The sequence below is a fragment of the Atheta coriaria genome, unplaced genomic scaffold, assembly GCF_025399875.1.
Source record: "Atheta coriaria isolate IRGN ID8LTWV9N9 unplaced genomic scaffold, Caltech_Dcor_3.1 hic_scaffold_3_pilon, whole genome shotgun sequence".
Taxonomy (NCBI): Eukaryota; Metazoa; Arthropoda; class Insecta; order Coleoptera; family Staphylinidae; genus Dalotia; species Dalotia coriaria.
Window position 1 is genome coordinate 9,539,864 of NW_027045445.1, and position 15,810 is coordinate 9,555,673.

The window sequence follows — 15,810 nt, forward strand, 5'->3', positions numbered from 1 at the left end:
GCGCGCTGCGGCCCGATGACGTGACTTTTTCTTGTGAACCTGAACCACCACGCAGTCGGAGCGAACGAAGATTGAGGTGTTTAGGACGATCGCGTGCGATGACTTAATTGCGACGTCGATGGCTGTAAATTGAACAGAAGAACGAGGCCGCACGCGAAAACTATTAAATAAAGCGTCGTAAAGCGTAAGATCTACGACGGGATAACAACGCCGCAAAAATTTAATCAGTTTTCCACTGTCGGGATGTTTTTAATAAAAAAATGATAGAAAAACATTGATTTTTTTATTTATTATTCAGTTTTTCAATCTCTGAGAGTGGTTTTGTTACAATTAGAGTAATTTTGTTAATTATGCTAATGAAACTTCATTATTTAATTAATTTTCATCGAAAATATTTATTTTTTTGTGTTTTTGGTTGCATAATCACTATATGCAACCCAAAATACACAAAATAACCAATTGAAAATGAATTAAATCGTATTTTTCGCAGGAAATATTTTTGCTGCGAATATAAACACATCTTAATCCCCCTCGTGTTTTATCCCCGCTCATTAAATGTTTTTGTGGTGCTTGAACATGCGAGCGACGTTAAAAATTTACACGCCGATTCGAATGCGCGCGCGGAGACAACATTTCATAGGTTAGGTTATGTGCGCGGATTACGTGCATGTGCCCCTACGCTAATTGCGATTTACGAGACGACAAGTTGTTAGTTTTAACTCGCAGGTCGTGCGTTACCTCTGCGCCGTGCACTCGCAAATTTTCAGCTACTGCGATAACATTTTTTATGACGCCATTAAAGATTTACTCGGCGTTAATTAAAATGTTTAAAGCGGTGCACAGCGCACGGCACGAATTGGTTAATATTTGTGCAAGTTGTATCGCAATTGAAAGTTGGTATTTTATACTCGAGTTAAACTGCGTGCGTTATGTTTTCACGCGAGTCGTAAAATTCCTACATGAGTAGTGTATGTTGGGTTGCATACTTTTTATTTTAATTTTAAACTGTAAACTGATAACCTTTAAAAAATGTAGTATTATTTTGTGTTTAATGGATTATAATGGATTATTTCGTGAGTTGTATACCAAACTAATTAAATTATTACGGTTCTCTGCGTGTTCTTTAAAACAAAAACAAAAAAAAATGTTTCTTTGGAAAAAGTGCTAAATACACGAATTTAATACGAAATTGCATTCTCGCAGCGGTGAAATTAGTTTTCTGGAAACATTTTTTAATTTTGTTACACTTGAATTTTTTTATATACAAAGTGTTTCGCTAAAATAAAAATTAAAAAAATACTATTCTCCAATGAGAGTTTAATAAACATACGATTTATTTTTTGACTTACTTGGGAAAAAGCAATCAACATTCGGATGGATTCATCGATCAATATCCGATGATTGCTGGCTTATGCCGACCGAAGAGCGCCAAACGAATAATTCGCACTCGTGCGTTTTTTTTCGTCTCTGTGCTTCTCGCTTAATTTCCTGCGCATTGCAATCTACTTTTTGCGCGCTGTGTGAAAGGAAATGATTAATGAATAAAATAAAGCGTATTGTAGAAAAGGGTGCGCGGCATTCTGAATAATATCGCTCGGCGATCTTTCTTGCTCGGGTTATTTGCCGCATCAAGAAGTTACACTCGCAGAAGGCAAAAAGCGCACTAGCAGCGAATAAAAGTTTTAAGGGTGCCGCTCGAAAATGCAACTATATCACTTAACTGACTCCCGCGGGCGGTGAAAAACGAAATAAACTACGAAATCACCAAGCGACGAAAAGTGCGCATGCGTGCAAAGTTTGTGAAAGAAGTTGGTTGGAAACTTTGGCTTGGCGGGCGAGTAAATTACTTAAAACTGCACAATTGCAAGCTGAATTTAGTAGAATAGACTAGCAAACAATGAACGCAATCATAATTTATAATTTTATTTAATCTAGACTGTATTGAAACAGTGTATATAACCTCAAAACTCATTTTTATTCATTTTTGTCCATTTTTGTCTATTTTTGAATTTTTTTAAAACGAAATTTGTGTTGATATTATTTGGGGTACATGAACTGCTCAGAACGTAAAGCAGTTTTACGCACACATATTTATTTAGCACTCATCTCGCGCCGGAGGCGGCACGTTTGACTCTTGCAGCGTGCCGGGCGATATTTACAAAAGTGTGCTCCACTCTTGTCAACTAATGTTACAGCAGAGGGTAAAGAGTGTATCCTGCACGTTCCGCACGTTACATTTTGACACTCATTCGCTGCCGTTTTGTTGATATGAACTACCTCGGAGTCCTCCCGACAAACATCCAGCAGCCGCTTGCTGGTGGAACACCTTGAGACTCGCTTGAGTTTGATGTTATTTATTTTTCTGCTGCTGCAAAAAAAAATCAACTTTGACATTTCAAATGTATTGCATGTCCAGAGAGTCGTGGAAACATGTAGAGAAATGTCTGTAATGTTTGATAAATGTTAAGTTTTATGATTAACCTTCAAAGTGTTTTTATTTGTCTTTGGATTAAAGTTATTTTATTTTTAATTTTTAGGTTGTATCAGAGGAGAATTCGACTTCAAACTGATTAGGTGAGTACTTTTTGGATATTTAACTTTACTTTGAGATTAAGCCTTTAAAGCATTTCCTGTTAGTGTCTCGTTAATAAATTAATGTTGCAACTACTTTTATACTCGGGCTGCTGACAATAATCTAATAAAAAGCGTCTTTTGGTAGAGGATTTTCGTGGGTGGAAAATTCTTGGTTTAAAGTGCATTGCAGATTAAATAAAATTATTCTTTTACTTTCACTTTTGAAGCGCAAGGTTTTTCCACGGTTTTGTACAAAAAGTAGTACTTTAGACACGGGCGTGACTAAAGTACTTAAGTCACGCGCTTTAGTCACGGGGTAGTACTTGCGTCAAAAACCTCAACGTGGAAATAGATTAGAAGTAGAAAAAGTAGCATAAGCAGTACGTGACTAAACCTTATTAAACACTCGATTGATTAAACGCTCGCTCTAAATAAATCTCGTGACAAAAACTTAATATACAATTTTTGTTTTGTGTTTTCTGATCAAAGTGAAATTAAAATTAACGTGCGTCAGTTATTAGCGTTTAATTCGTTTATCGATTCGTATATTTATTTTATTTGCTCCCTGGATTAATTCTGAATCGATAAATAATTTCACTAGCAACTTGTGGATTTCCCACATTTCAAGAATATATTGCGTTTGCTTTAATTATCCGCCAGCAAATCAAATTCGTCCTTTACTGCATTCGACGAATATTCAACTGGGATTAGTTTTCTGTGAATGCAGCGCATGTCCATATCGCGCGCACCAACATTTGAAAGGTTATTATTGATGAATTGACGTGTTTTCCACGTAGGCGAATCGAAGTCGAAACTTTTCGGTGTCGGTATCGGTCCGACGCAAATTAAATTCTGCCGTCCTTGATGGGCTTTTTGGTTAATTTACAAAATGACAAATGCCCACAGCACAATCATCTAACCAGAGGGGAAATCTTTGTTTTTGTGTCGTTATTGCGCTGTTTTTCAAATAAAACGCAAACTTTTTGTGCGCCGCTTTTGAAAAGCTTTTTTTTTCGGCGGTATAGTCGCGTTATTCATCGCCGCGGGCGGTCCCTGGCGGGGCACCAGTGGCATTAAATGCGAAACACGGAAACTCGGAGTGATTTCGCGTGCGGCGCGCGGAGCGGCGGGAAGAGGAAGTCCTGAGGGATCGCTTCGCTAATTATCATCGATCCTGGTACACCGAAGGATTGAATTACCATTCGAGCAGGTTTGCGGCACTTTTTACTCTTGCAACCAAAGAAGTCTACAACACAACAATTTTGTCTCGATTTTTTCTCTCATTACTTAACAGCGTACAGATGATGTGGTGATAAATGCTCTCGGCGAACGTTAACGACCAAGCATTCGCTTGTAATAATGGAAAAATCATCACACACAACAAAATTACATTTATATTAAATTCTCTTGATTGTGATATAATTCAATAATCCTTTTCCATGCGAGAGAATTCGCGTTGGCATATTTCATTTCGTTTAATAATCAGAATTAAATTCTGATTTTATTTTTGCGTTTCGGGTGCGTTGTTGCAAATTGTTCGCAAAATGCATCCGAGCTTGATTACGTCTGACGTCTGTATTGTTTTAGTCTGTGCCGTTCTGCATATTGCACAATGCCAGACGCCCGCAGGACTATCTGGCCGCAGGCAACAGGACTTTACTTTGGTAGGAATTGGACTCGACCTCGACGAGCGTGTAATACAATCAAGTCGCTCGTGGTTTGCAATTTGCACCCGGATAGATAATTGTATCAAAGGCAATTAATGAATAAGTCTGATCTAATCTACTTTTCCTGGTGGCAGACATCATTATTCTCTAATTTAAAAAAGTTAGGTTAAATTAGATGATTTTACATTTAATTCCACAAAATTACCACAGATGGCGTTAGTGTAACAATAAAACTGGTGGTTTTACACTTAATTTAACTAAAATATAACAGATGGCGCTAGTGTACTAATAATTTTTTGTTTTACAGTTAATTTCACTTGAAACCAGCAGATGGCGTGACTGAAACATCAAAATTTTTGTTTTTGATTGGTTTAGGTTATGTTGATGATTATAATGATGATAGTATTGAAACAACACTAAGTGGTTTGTTTGTAAGCCATCTGTTGGGCTTAATAGTTTGGGCGGTGATCCTTTAATCCCTCGCGATGAAAAACAAGCCGCCATATCGTCAACTCAACGTGTAGTTGCTGGTATCTTTAACCTAGCGATCTCAATCTCCTTGACACGGTGTAAATTATGTACGATGCGAAACAATCAAACAAATTATTATCATTACTTCCACTGGCAGATAAACGTAATGGCGGCATTCCGTAAATATATATCTATATATACCGTTATTTCTGTGACCGCTTTGCGCGCGTATATATCACGCAATTTCAGCTGTGTTATTACGGTTGTTTCGAGCTGGTCGCGCGCGCCATTGTTATCCGACTGGCGTTATTTGTAACTTTTCGTTGTTATTATTAGTTGTTTGTCCTAATGCTCGCGTGAGACGCATATGGCGAAAGCGGACAGCTCGGACAAATTATGTTTTTTTCATTTTATTTTTTGCGCATATCTGTAATATAAAAATGAATGGAAAAATCTGTTGGTTAGCGCATAACTCAACAACACATTGACCGATTTGGTCAATTCTTTTTTTTAAATATTTGTTAAAGTCCAAGGATGGTTCTTACGGCGAGAAAAAATTGAATAATTGCCGAGAAAACCTCAAAAACAGCCCTTTTCTATAGGATAAAAGTTGGCATTGCGATTCAATCATAGTTTTAGTTAAATAGTTGAATCCGAGATGGAGCGATGAAGTGCATTATTAGCTATTCTTTATATAATTAATTTCTTTAAAATAAAATTACGAATCTTATTGATTGAATTAACACTTTTACTACCGGGACGAAGTAAATACATAAAATCATCAAAAACAATTTTTATTCCGAGTGAATTTTGAGGTTAGATTACGCAGTGAAATTAAACATGTCTTATTGTGACTCTGACTGTGACTGTCAATAACGAGACGTTAAGGATGCAATAACAATGAGGAGGCGGCAATTGAACCCCATTTGTGATACAAAACAACGAAGGCATAAACAAGTCGCAGGCGGGAAGGTTCGTTCATCCGTTCATTTGTTTGCGCGCATTGTGCGCGAAACATTCCAATTAAATTGCCATTTTGTGAATAACGCTCCTGCGAAACGATCGCGATAATAAAATAAATTGCTCAAAGATGTGTGAATTAAAGGCATCGTTTCACCCCGACTGCGCATTCTTATTTTTTTCTTCTCGTAATATCAATAAACGTCTAAAAATACACTTTTAAGAAAATGCTGCGTGTAATAATTCATCTTGATTGAGGTTACACCGAAGGTTAATACTTTATTAGATCCCCGGGTTATATTTAGACTTTATGTTTTAAGAATGTGATGCGCGTCACACATTTTTGAACCCCCGCACATCTCTCATCCCCCCGTCATCAATTAATCACACGCACAGCGATCGATGCATGGAATTATAGTTGACACCGCGCGCGCCACCCTCGTCAACGTTTTGTCGTGCCAATACACCATGTGTTTCTTGTTGCTAAATATAAGGTGTGCATACAAATTTGTTTCGAGTTGTTTGCATGTTTCACTTTTGTGCGCGGCTGACATGTGTTTGCCTTGTTGATTCTAGTTGCCGGTGGTGTGTTGCACGGTGCGAACGACAACGAAATGCAAAACTATTGTTTTGCGCGCGTGGGTGTATTTGCGCACGTAGGTCCGACAGTGTGTCCAGGGTTGAGCGCCTCCGGCTCGACCGCGACGGGGTTGACGTGCGCGCGAGGGTGGTGGGTGTGATGGTTGTGTTGTGGATCTCTCCGGCGTCCACCTCCCGCTAGCTCTGTCCTTTTGCATTGTGTATGCATTACGCGTGAAGTTTAAGCACGTCCGAACTTCGGATAATAAGCTGGCACACGCTTTAATAAGATAGCGGATTAGAGTCAACAATTTGTTGCCAACCACACTCGTACGTCATACGCTACCTGCATTCGGAATAAATTTATGTTTTTATAGATTATTAAATTACTGAGGATTTAAAATTATAGTGGATTTTGCAAAAATTGAGTTAATTAATTATTTTTTTGTTTAATGGATCAAATATGAGCTGAATTCGTCAAAAAATTCCCAGTTTTAATTTCAAAGAGCGAAAAATGTGATTAATTCACTTTTGTGCCATCTATGTTTGATTTATAGAACTATAACGATGATAAAACATATTTTCTAACTTTCGTCCCTTATTTTACACCCTTTTAGTTATATTCTTGAATCAAAAAGTAGCCTATTTTGCTTTCCTTAGTCACAAATAGTTGTATACCACAATTTATCAAAATTGGTTGAGTGGTTTTTGCCTGAAAACGTCACAAACAACCAAAAAAAACGTAAAATTGCATTTATAATATCAATTATTGTTCATGTTATAATTATTACAAGTTATTTTGAAAAAGCATGTAGGTATTTTATAAATATATTGCTTTTTTTACTTTTTTTCGACAAAAAATCAAAAAAAAAATAAGTTTTTCTAAAAAAAAGTATGTTCTTAGATTCTTAGGTTTTTAATACAAAAACAGGCATTCAATTACTAATAAAAATCATTTGTTTCTTAATAAATTCCCACACAAAACATCATTATAATTTTTGACGTGTGGCAATTTGTTAAATCAGCAAAAGTCAATTGTTTGCTAAGTAATTAAGACGATATCTTACATGATGTAAAGCAACATGATGATGATGATGACAAGACAGAATAATGTTTGCAAAATAATGGAACGGCAGCGATTATTGTCGCTAACATCTTAACATGTCGAGCAACATCAATCATGTGCGAAAAGTTCGTCACCAGCGTCAATAATATAATATCAGGAGTGGAGCTCTCATGCCCCAGCAACAACGTACCGAGTTTTCGGCATTGTGTACGTCGGTTTATACCCCGGAGCGGCATTCTGCCGCGCCAGCAAATCGGCGCTAACTAAGCGGCAATTAAAACGCACAATCAATCATCCTCGCTAATCACTTAATTAAGAGGAAATGTGAACATTGACGCCACAAATGATTGCGACCCATTGGCAATTATAATAATTACATTTACTCATTCCTATTATCTAAAAACTTTTACAAAGATTTCCACTGATTAAAATCTGTATGCCCGGCGCATCCACCTTTGAATAGTTGATCCGAAATTCAATCAATTCAAACTGCTGCGCATAAATCAAGCGATGCAGTTTACCGACTGTGAAATGACGACGTAAAACACGCCAATAAAAAAAAACTAAAGAAAATGTATTTTTATTTTAAGTTGGCGAGAGCGAAATTTGTTGATTTGAATGTGAGTTATGTCGAAGAGTTAAAAAGCAGCCATGAATATTTAGCAGGGTCGAGTTGAGGCGAGGCGCTAGCTGGTACTACAAATATTATTCCCTTGCGAAGCGTGAGAGTGAAAGACGAATGATTTTTCGCCCGCCGGCCATCCCGGTCGGCGAGCAAACAAAAAACACACCAAAGTGTCACGAAGAAAACCCAAAACCGCAGTGGAAAACCAACCGCAGGTATAAAATTAGTAAAAGTTAGACTCGGTATAAATATAAATGTGTATGTGTATTCACTATGAATGTGAATATGAATAAATTGTAAGTTGAGTAGAAACTTTTATTTTTGAATTTCTGTAAAGAAATTTTTAGTTTACGATTGATAGCACATCGAGTGGAAAATTTTTGCACGCCGTAATAAACTCAACAACCTTGTAATTATTCACAGGATGCAGTGGTGAATGCAGATGCATAAAATCAATAATGCTCGCATTCGCATTCGAACATAAACAATATAAACTGCAGCCGAAGCGTTCGTATACACAAACTTTGTATCCCTTTAAAATGTCAATTGTTTTCGTTTACAACCCGGCTACATTTCTGACGTTCGTCATTGATTGTGTGTCTTTAAAAGCACTGGGATTTTTTCCACGGCTTTGTTTCGTGTTTTCTGTTTATGACCGTCGCTTGGACGATTTTATTACGTTTTTGTTTCGTCTGCCCGCAGCGCTGCAAAAAACTTAATAAAATAGTTACGGCAATAATCGGCGTTTGTTTGAGTGTTTTACTGTTTGCAGTACGAGTAAGTAAACTTGAGTTTTATGCGCGCGTTTTAGAATAAATTGTTGCGTATTGAATAACATTCTCTCACTTTACTCGCGTGGGTAATATTCAGATCACGATATTCATGATAGACGTGAAAGTTTCGTGAATGCTGCACACACGACTCGCGCGTTGCTTCTTATCTTATATCCGAGAAGTCATCACATCTGCCGGCATTGTCGTACGATGGAGCACAATAAGTGGGCATGTAATTTAATAGCGAACTATTCGGGGCCAGCCGAAACATCACCGCACAGTTTGAGCGCGCACATTGTTTCAGCGCGCGTTGCAGACGCTGAGTTTCACAACTGCGCGCCCGGTTTGTGTATGAGTATAGTTGGGAAACTCGCGAGCCCTCGAGCAGGACCATGCCTGGCTCGAGCAGGACTCCTTCGGCGAGTTCCGGATGCGGGACGGGATGGCGAGGGGCATGTTGTGCGAGTTTATGTTCTCATAATGTAATGCAAACAAATCGATGCATAGGTAAGGATAAATATTTAATGTCGTACGTACGACGTTGTAGTTTATTGATGTTTGCATTAATGTTAATTATTTAATGTGGGAAAGGATGGTTATTGTTTTGTGTGGTTAAAGGAGAGTGAAAACTGTGAGTTTTAATCGCTTTAACGTAAAAATTTATTAATTTTTAATATTTACGGTAAATTGGGCTATAAATGTTTATTATTGATTATTATTTTAGTTTTTAATATTTTATTTTGTTTATTTTTGTAATTATTTTACAAGAAATAACGTTTTTACGCTGTTTCAATTTTTAAATGCTTATAACTTTGCGAAAACTTGTCTTATTAGATATTTTAGTGAATAAAAGTTTGTTTGTTACGCTTTCACGCCTATACCATTGAAGCAATTTTGATAAATTTTGCTATTCAGGTATTTTAGGTTTAGGAAAATCAAATAGGCTACTTTTTGTCCCAAAAAATAACTAAAAAGGTGTAAAATAAGGGATGAAAGTTGGTTTGAAGGTTCAATCATAGTTTTTCATGCATTTTTTTTGAAATTTGACTTAATAAACTATTACTAATTCACATCTTTCTAAACCTGGTGAAATATTAAGGTAATGATTCAATCTATTTTTTTTAATTTTTATAATTTTTTAATTTCTTAGTTTTTTAATGCGTCTAAACTGATTCCTTCAATAATTATACCTTACCCTGCTTTTTTACGTATTTTAATATAATAAAAGATGACAATTAAGCGATTTTTGCTTCCTCTGCGCTTGTTCGCACAATTACTTTGATATTAAGCCGATGTGCAAAAAGCATTGAAAGCAATAAGACGATAGCCGCACGTGGCGTTCGCGAGAATGCGGCGAAACTAACAATGGGAAATAAAAGAAACGTCTTCGGGCGCCGTAGTTTGCACAAAATGGCTCAACCACCGCGCGGGCACGATATCGAAAGCTCGTTATAAGCAAATCGAATCCGAGAAAAACTGCTCCGCCGCTCAGCATCCGTCTTCGCCTTCAAAGCGCGCCACCCGGGCTCTAAAACCAACAACTCGACTCAATCGAACACGCGGAACTTTTAAATAACTTCACGGTTCACGCCTCGCGACCACAGAACTTTTTCGCACCCCTTCTGTTTTATACGAGTTTATGCAGGTTGTTAGGCTTAGGTTTGAGGTTAAGTTACGACATTTCTATATATTTCCAAAGAAGAAAAAAATTCAAAATTTTTTTTTACTTTTTTGATGAAAATCATTCGTATAAACATATCGAAAGCTTACATAATTGATTACGCATGATTTGCGTTACGAGAGGGACGGTATGTGGTCGTAAAGTATTATTCGACATCATGCGCATTACACGCCGAAAATTTCCATAAATTGACGGCGCGGACGAGGCGTGGAAAGGCATTAACGTCCTTTGGAGGTTTTTTTTTGTCGGCCGTTCATTTTTATTAGGCGCGCGCAACAATAATGATTACGCGAATTTTATTTGCACGTGCTGCGCGGCACAAATAAGCTCGCAGTGCTTACCATTAATCGTCCCTGTTGGCTCATTGTCGTTGTTGATAGATGGCGAATTAAAAAGAAGTGCCAACAGCGGATAAATTTCATTATTGTTATGCAAATTTTTATGCGTGCGTTAATTTTAATTTGAATTCAATAAAATTATTGAGATTTTTATATTAATTATAGGTACAAAAATTGGATTTTATAAATTTTAATTATTAAACTGGAATTTAAATTGTATTCTTTTTTTACAATTTTTACAAAAACTACAGCAAAAAACAAAGATTACTATCTTATTGACAATTTTCCAATCTTCCATAATTTACAATTTTGTGGTTGCTATCTATTTTAGTTTATGAGATATTAATTATCGAAAATCGTTGATAAAAATTATCAAGCAAAATTATCTTGGCAATTTTTTCTTAAGAATTAAAATTTCCTCTCTCTGATTTACGTTTTAAGTATCTTATCTTCTAGAGAATAGTTCGTAGATTAAGATGCTGCGATCAGATCCTAATTATCTCTTTTAGTTTACGAGATACTCGCGATTGAATAAAATGGGAATAAATTGAAAAATGTCACTTTTTAGCACTTTCAGTCGCGTTTTTCGACCTTTTACTGTAGGAAATATAATTATTTTATATTTTTATCTGATAGAGAATTTTCCAGTCTTTCATAATCAGCGATTCGTTGGTTATCGAATATCCTCGATAAAAATTATCTGCCCATTTGTTTATGCCCATTTTTTTATGAATTAAAATTTCATCTCTTAGATTTCCTATTTAACTGCCATACTTTATAGCTAATTGTCCTTAGATTATGATTCGGCGATTCGTTCCTTTCTATCGCTATCACATTGAGGTTTTTAATCATTAGACTCTTGACAATGTGTTAATTTTGTGTAAAAGTTGACCATGGAAAGAAATATCACTTTGTCCGGAAAACACACCATATGTCTTGTACCAAAGGAGAAAATCGCAACATCTTGTGTTCATATGATACTTAAGAGTTCCTTAATAACTTACGCATCTTCCCGACCCTCTCAACTTTCTACAAGTGTTCTAATAATGGCTTGCAAATCGTCATTATTTTCTCATTTCAAAAAGTTGGCTTAGATTATACACATTTTGTTAGTTTCTAAAGTCCATGTTATAGTTTAAGAGACGCTCTTCATGTGAATTGACAATATGTACTACTGCATACAAAAGTGGAAACACGTGGAAACTTTAATTATTGATTATAATAATCTAAATTGTCGCAATCATAGATGGAACTAGGATGCACTAAAAATCATAAAATCGAGTTATACGGTTTATTTTTATATCTATCGACAAACGTGGGCACGAGAATGGTTTTGTATACAATGCTGTTATCTGCGATTCGGTGTAAACAAGATTTTTAACGCATGTGTCCCGCGCGCTGTCTCCTAGCGCCGCATCAACTTGCTGCAATGTGCCTATTGCAAATTCGCGCACAAAGTCGCGTGCCTTCGACGCGTCGTCTTTGCGCACCTCTTGCTTTCTTATCATATACTGTCTCGTAGTTGTTTACGCAGTTTCGGCATGCACTATCGGGGGATTGCAGCCAGTTTCGTGCCGGTCGCTGATTAATCCAGTCGTGTTTTGAGTGACTTATATCGTTTATTCGGACTTCAATATTCTAAATTTGTGTTATACTCGAAGATCAATCGACTATTCATTTGTTTTTTTGCGATTATAGTAATTTGTTTAATGTTCGGAAATGCCAGTTTTTGATCGCGTTTGTTATGTATATTACAAGTCACGTGATAGTGGATTTGATAACATTCTTCACTCGGCGTTGTGTTTGGTGTCGGTTACTAAATTAATCGAATATATATCGCCCCCATGTGGATTCTTATCATTTAAAAAAATCCTTCAGGCTCGTGTGAGTATTTTTAACTAAACAGCACACATTGTTTATTTTGTGTTGATTGTTAATTCAATTGTATGAAATATTTTAATTTTAATTTATGTTTTCGTTTAGTTACAGCACTCGTTGTGCCTGGCAGTCCGAAAAGCTGTACCCTGGTAAGTTTATAATTCAATTATATTTTTCGATCAAATTTACATTTGCTGTTTATAAACAAGTTTTCTATTTATCACGTACTACCTACCTGCCGGGCCGAAAAGAGGGGGGTCAACTGGGATAAATTCTTTGGGGCCCGCTGATCACTCTTAAATCGCAAACACAAAAAAATAACTATTACCGCGCTGGCTCTCGACGGCACTGTCTTTTCCTATGACGTCACAGAAATAAAGAAATAACGTATGAAATAAATCAAAATGAGCACGCGGAATATATGAATTTATCAGTTTGCGAAAATATAGTGAATAGCGCGCCCACATCACCTTGAAACATATTTCAACCCAAGTCCGAACTTTGCCTCGCCTGCAACATCTGTATCAGCGGCACTTCCGCTAAACACATGCACGAACGCGACTTCGTATAAATTACGGGCACGCTTCGAGCGCACGCGCTCGAATTTATCAATTCGAAACATTAAACTATTCCATGCATGCAGATAGCAGCTTTCCACTTGATGCGCGCTCCACAGAGAGCACAACTTTAGATGACAGATAGAAACGTGAATTTCAACGTTGAACGGCTGCACCCAAGTTCTGACATTGCAACTGCGACGTGCGGTATTTTATTGATAAACTGGTTGCGGAAAAGTACCCTTGACCAATACCACCAAACACCACCAGAGGGCGCTATTGTTTTACGTCAACGTCTTTGAAAGCAAAATTTCGAAGTAAATGTGATTGATATACAATAATGAAGTTAATGTGTGTACTGCGCATGCGCACAGAATGTAAATGCAAATTCATGAATAATATAATGAGCGCAGGGTGTCGGAATTTACATATTACATATTACAATAGTTGTCAGCTCATTGCGATCACACCGAGCGATTTATTCCAACTCAAATAATTTGTGGTTGATTAAAAATGTATGCGCGCAAATTACGCAGATAAAATTATCTAAATAAACATTAAATTTGCACATTTTATTTCATAGTGTTACATTATGATTAAATTATTGGTGCAATAAATGCGCGATTATGGCTTTAATAAAGTCAACAGATATATTGGTTTTGCCAATTTTAGGTTAGGCATTATGCGGCTTGCTCAATTTGTAGGGTGCGGAAAAAAGTTTGCGAGTTGTGAGCCAAGTTTAATTTCCGGTACATAGTGCTGTGTGAGAGTTGAGCGTACATTGCACAAGCTGGAAATTTAAAACCGGAAACGCTGTAAACTTCAATTCGATATTTCTCTATATTTCAATCAATGTAGCTTTTAGTGGTGGAACAAGGTTTTCATTCTTGTCTTTAGAAAAGTGTGCTAGCAGAAAGTGATATATTACTTTTAGTTTGAGTTTTTTTGTCGGGTTGATTTCAGGGTGGAAATATGAGGCGAGTAATTTAGTCAAGTAGTTTAGTAGAAGTTTTAAATATAAAAATAATGAAATTTTAGGGAAATTTTGATTTTATATTATAAGTAAGTGATTTAGTTTAGTAGTTTAGTCAAGTAGTTTAGTAAAACATTTTAGTAGGAAGTTTCTATGCAAAAATAATAAAATTTTTAGGAAATTTTTGTTTTATAATTTGGGCAATTGATTTAGTAGAGTACTTTAGTCGAGTTTATTAGTAAAATGATTTAGTAGAAAGTATCAATGCAAAAGCAATGAAATTTTATAAAAATTTTTGTTTTTATATTTTGAACAAGTGATTTAGTAAAGTAATTTAGTCAAGTTTTAGTTGAGTAAAGCATTTTAGAAGGAAATTTAGACACAAAATCACCGAAATTTTTACAAAATTTTTGTTTTTATAATATGTCAAGTGATTTAGTATAGTAATTTAGTCAAAACTTTTAAATTGCTTTAATTTTTGCGCTTTGAAAATCGCTTTCTACAGCAGTAAATAAAACTAGTTGTAATTCATGAAGGCAATCCTGCCGTGTAATTGCAGCTCAACCGAAATCCTTAATTAATAATAAAACAGCTTAATAGCTGAACGTAATTAGAATTTTTGGCCATTGCGACCGCCATTACGAATGCAACTGAGTTCTGCGTGCGAAACCAGCCGGAATGGGTTTTAATTAAGCAACAACTAAACCGGTCGACGACCAGCGCACGCGAAAAGCCAACCAAAGTCAACCTGCGAGCGCGCGTTTTCATTTTCATAATCACACGGATGAGTACTTCTCTCGACCTGTGGAGAGATGGCCGGCTGCACTTTACACCGCACTTGCCTAAAACATACACGGATACGCTGATGCCATTTTGCGCGGTGTTGCCGCCGCGTAAGCTGCTCATTAAAGCGGCGCCGACTGCCATCAAATGATAGCAAAGTGCTTAAATTTTAAATTCACATTGCATATTTCTATATTAAGACTTCTACAGAGCGTTAGGAAAATATTTTAGTAGAGTGGTTTAGTGATTAGTTTAGTTGTTTAGTAGTTAGTCAGGTAGTCAAGTAACATCACTGAAATTGTGATTTTTGACGGAGAAAACCCGGAAAAACGCGCCAATTGCCATAAAATGATAGAAAAGTGTTCAAATTCTAAATTAATATTGCATATTTCTATATTTAGTCTTCTACAGTGCGTTGATAAAATATTTTAGTAGAGTGACTTAGTGATTAGTTTAGTAGTTAGTCAAGTAGTCAAGTAACTTGACTAAAATCGTGATTTTTGACAGACAAAACCCGCAAAAGGCCACAAAATGATGAAAAATGCAAACATTTAAAATTAACATTGCATATTTTTATATTCACCCTTCTACAGCCCGTAAATAATTTTTTAGTACAGTTACTTAGTGATTAGTTTAGTTGTAAGTCAAGTAGTCAAGTACCTTCCTAAAACCGACAAAACCTTTTGACTGACAAAACCCGGAAAATGTATTTACTCTTGTGATAATGTGCAAAAACACTCGCACTGATGTGGTCACGGAAATTGGCGGCAGCGGCGGCGGCGAACAAGAATTGCACGGATAAGATTATCCCGTTTCGCCAGTCATCAGCGTTCGTTTACGACGTCGTCGCGGATGACTGCCGCATGCTAATGACGCTGATGACGG

General features: G+C 36.5%; 1 protein-coding gene across 4 annotated transcripts in view; it reads left to right on the plus strand.

Moving 5' to 3' along the window:
* Positions 1-15,810, plus strand: part of LOC135803978 (5-hydroxytryptamine receptor-like) — a 99,712-nt gene that overhangs the window by 23,840 nt on the left and 60,062 nt on the right. For 3 of the 4 annotated variants that reach the window (XM_065317732.1, XM_065317731.1, XM_065317734.1), the window contains exons 2-3: positions 2,538-2,574; positions 12,718-12,761. The gene's annotated coding sequence lies outside the window, so the exon portion shown is untranslated. Of the gene's footprint in view, positions 1-2,537; positions 2,575-12,437; positions 12,619-12,717; positions 12,762-15,810 lie in introns of those variants that run through there. The other variant, XM_065317733.1, reaches the window with a different exon arrangement.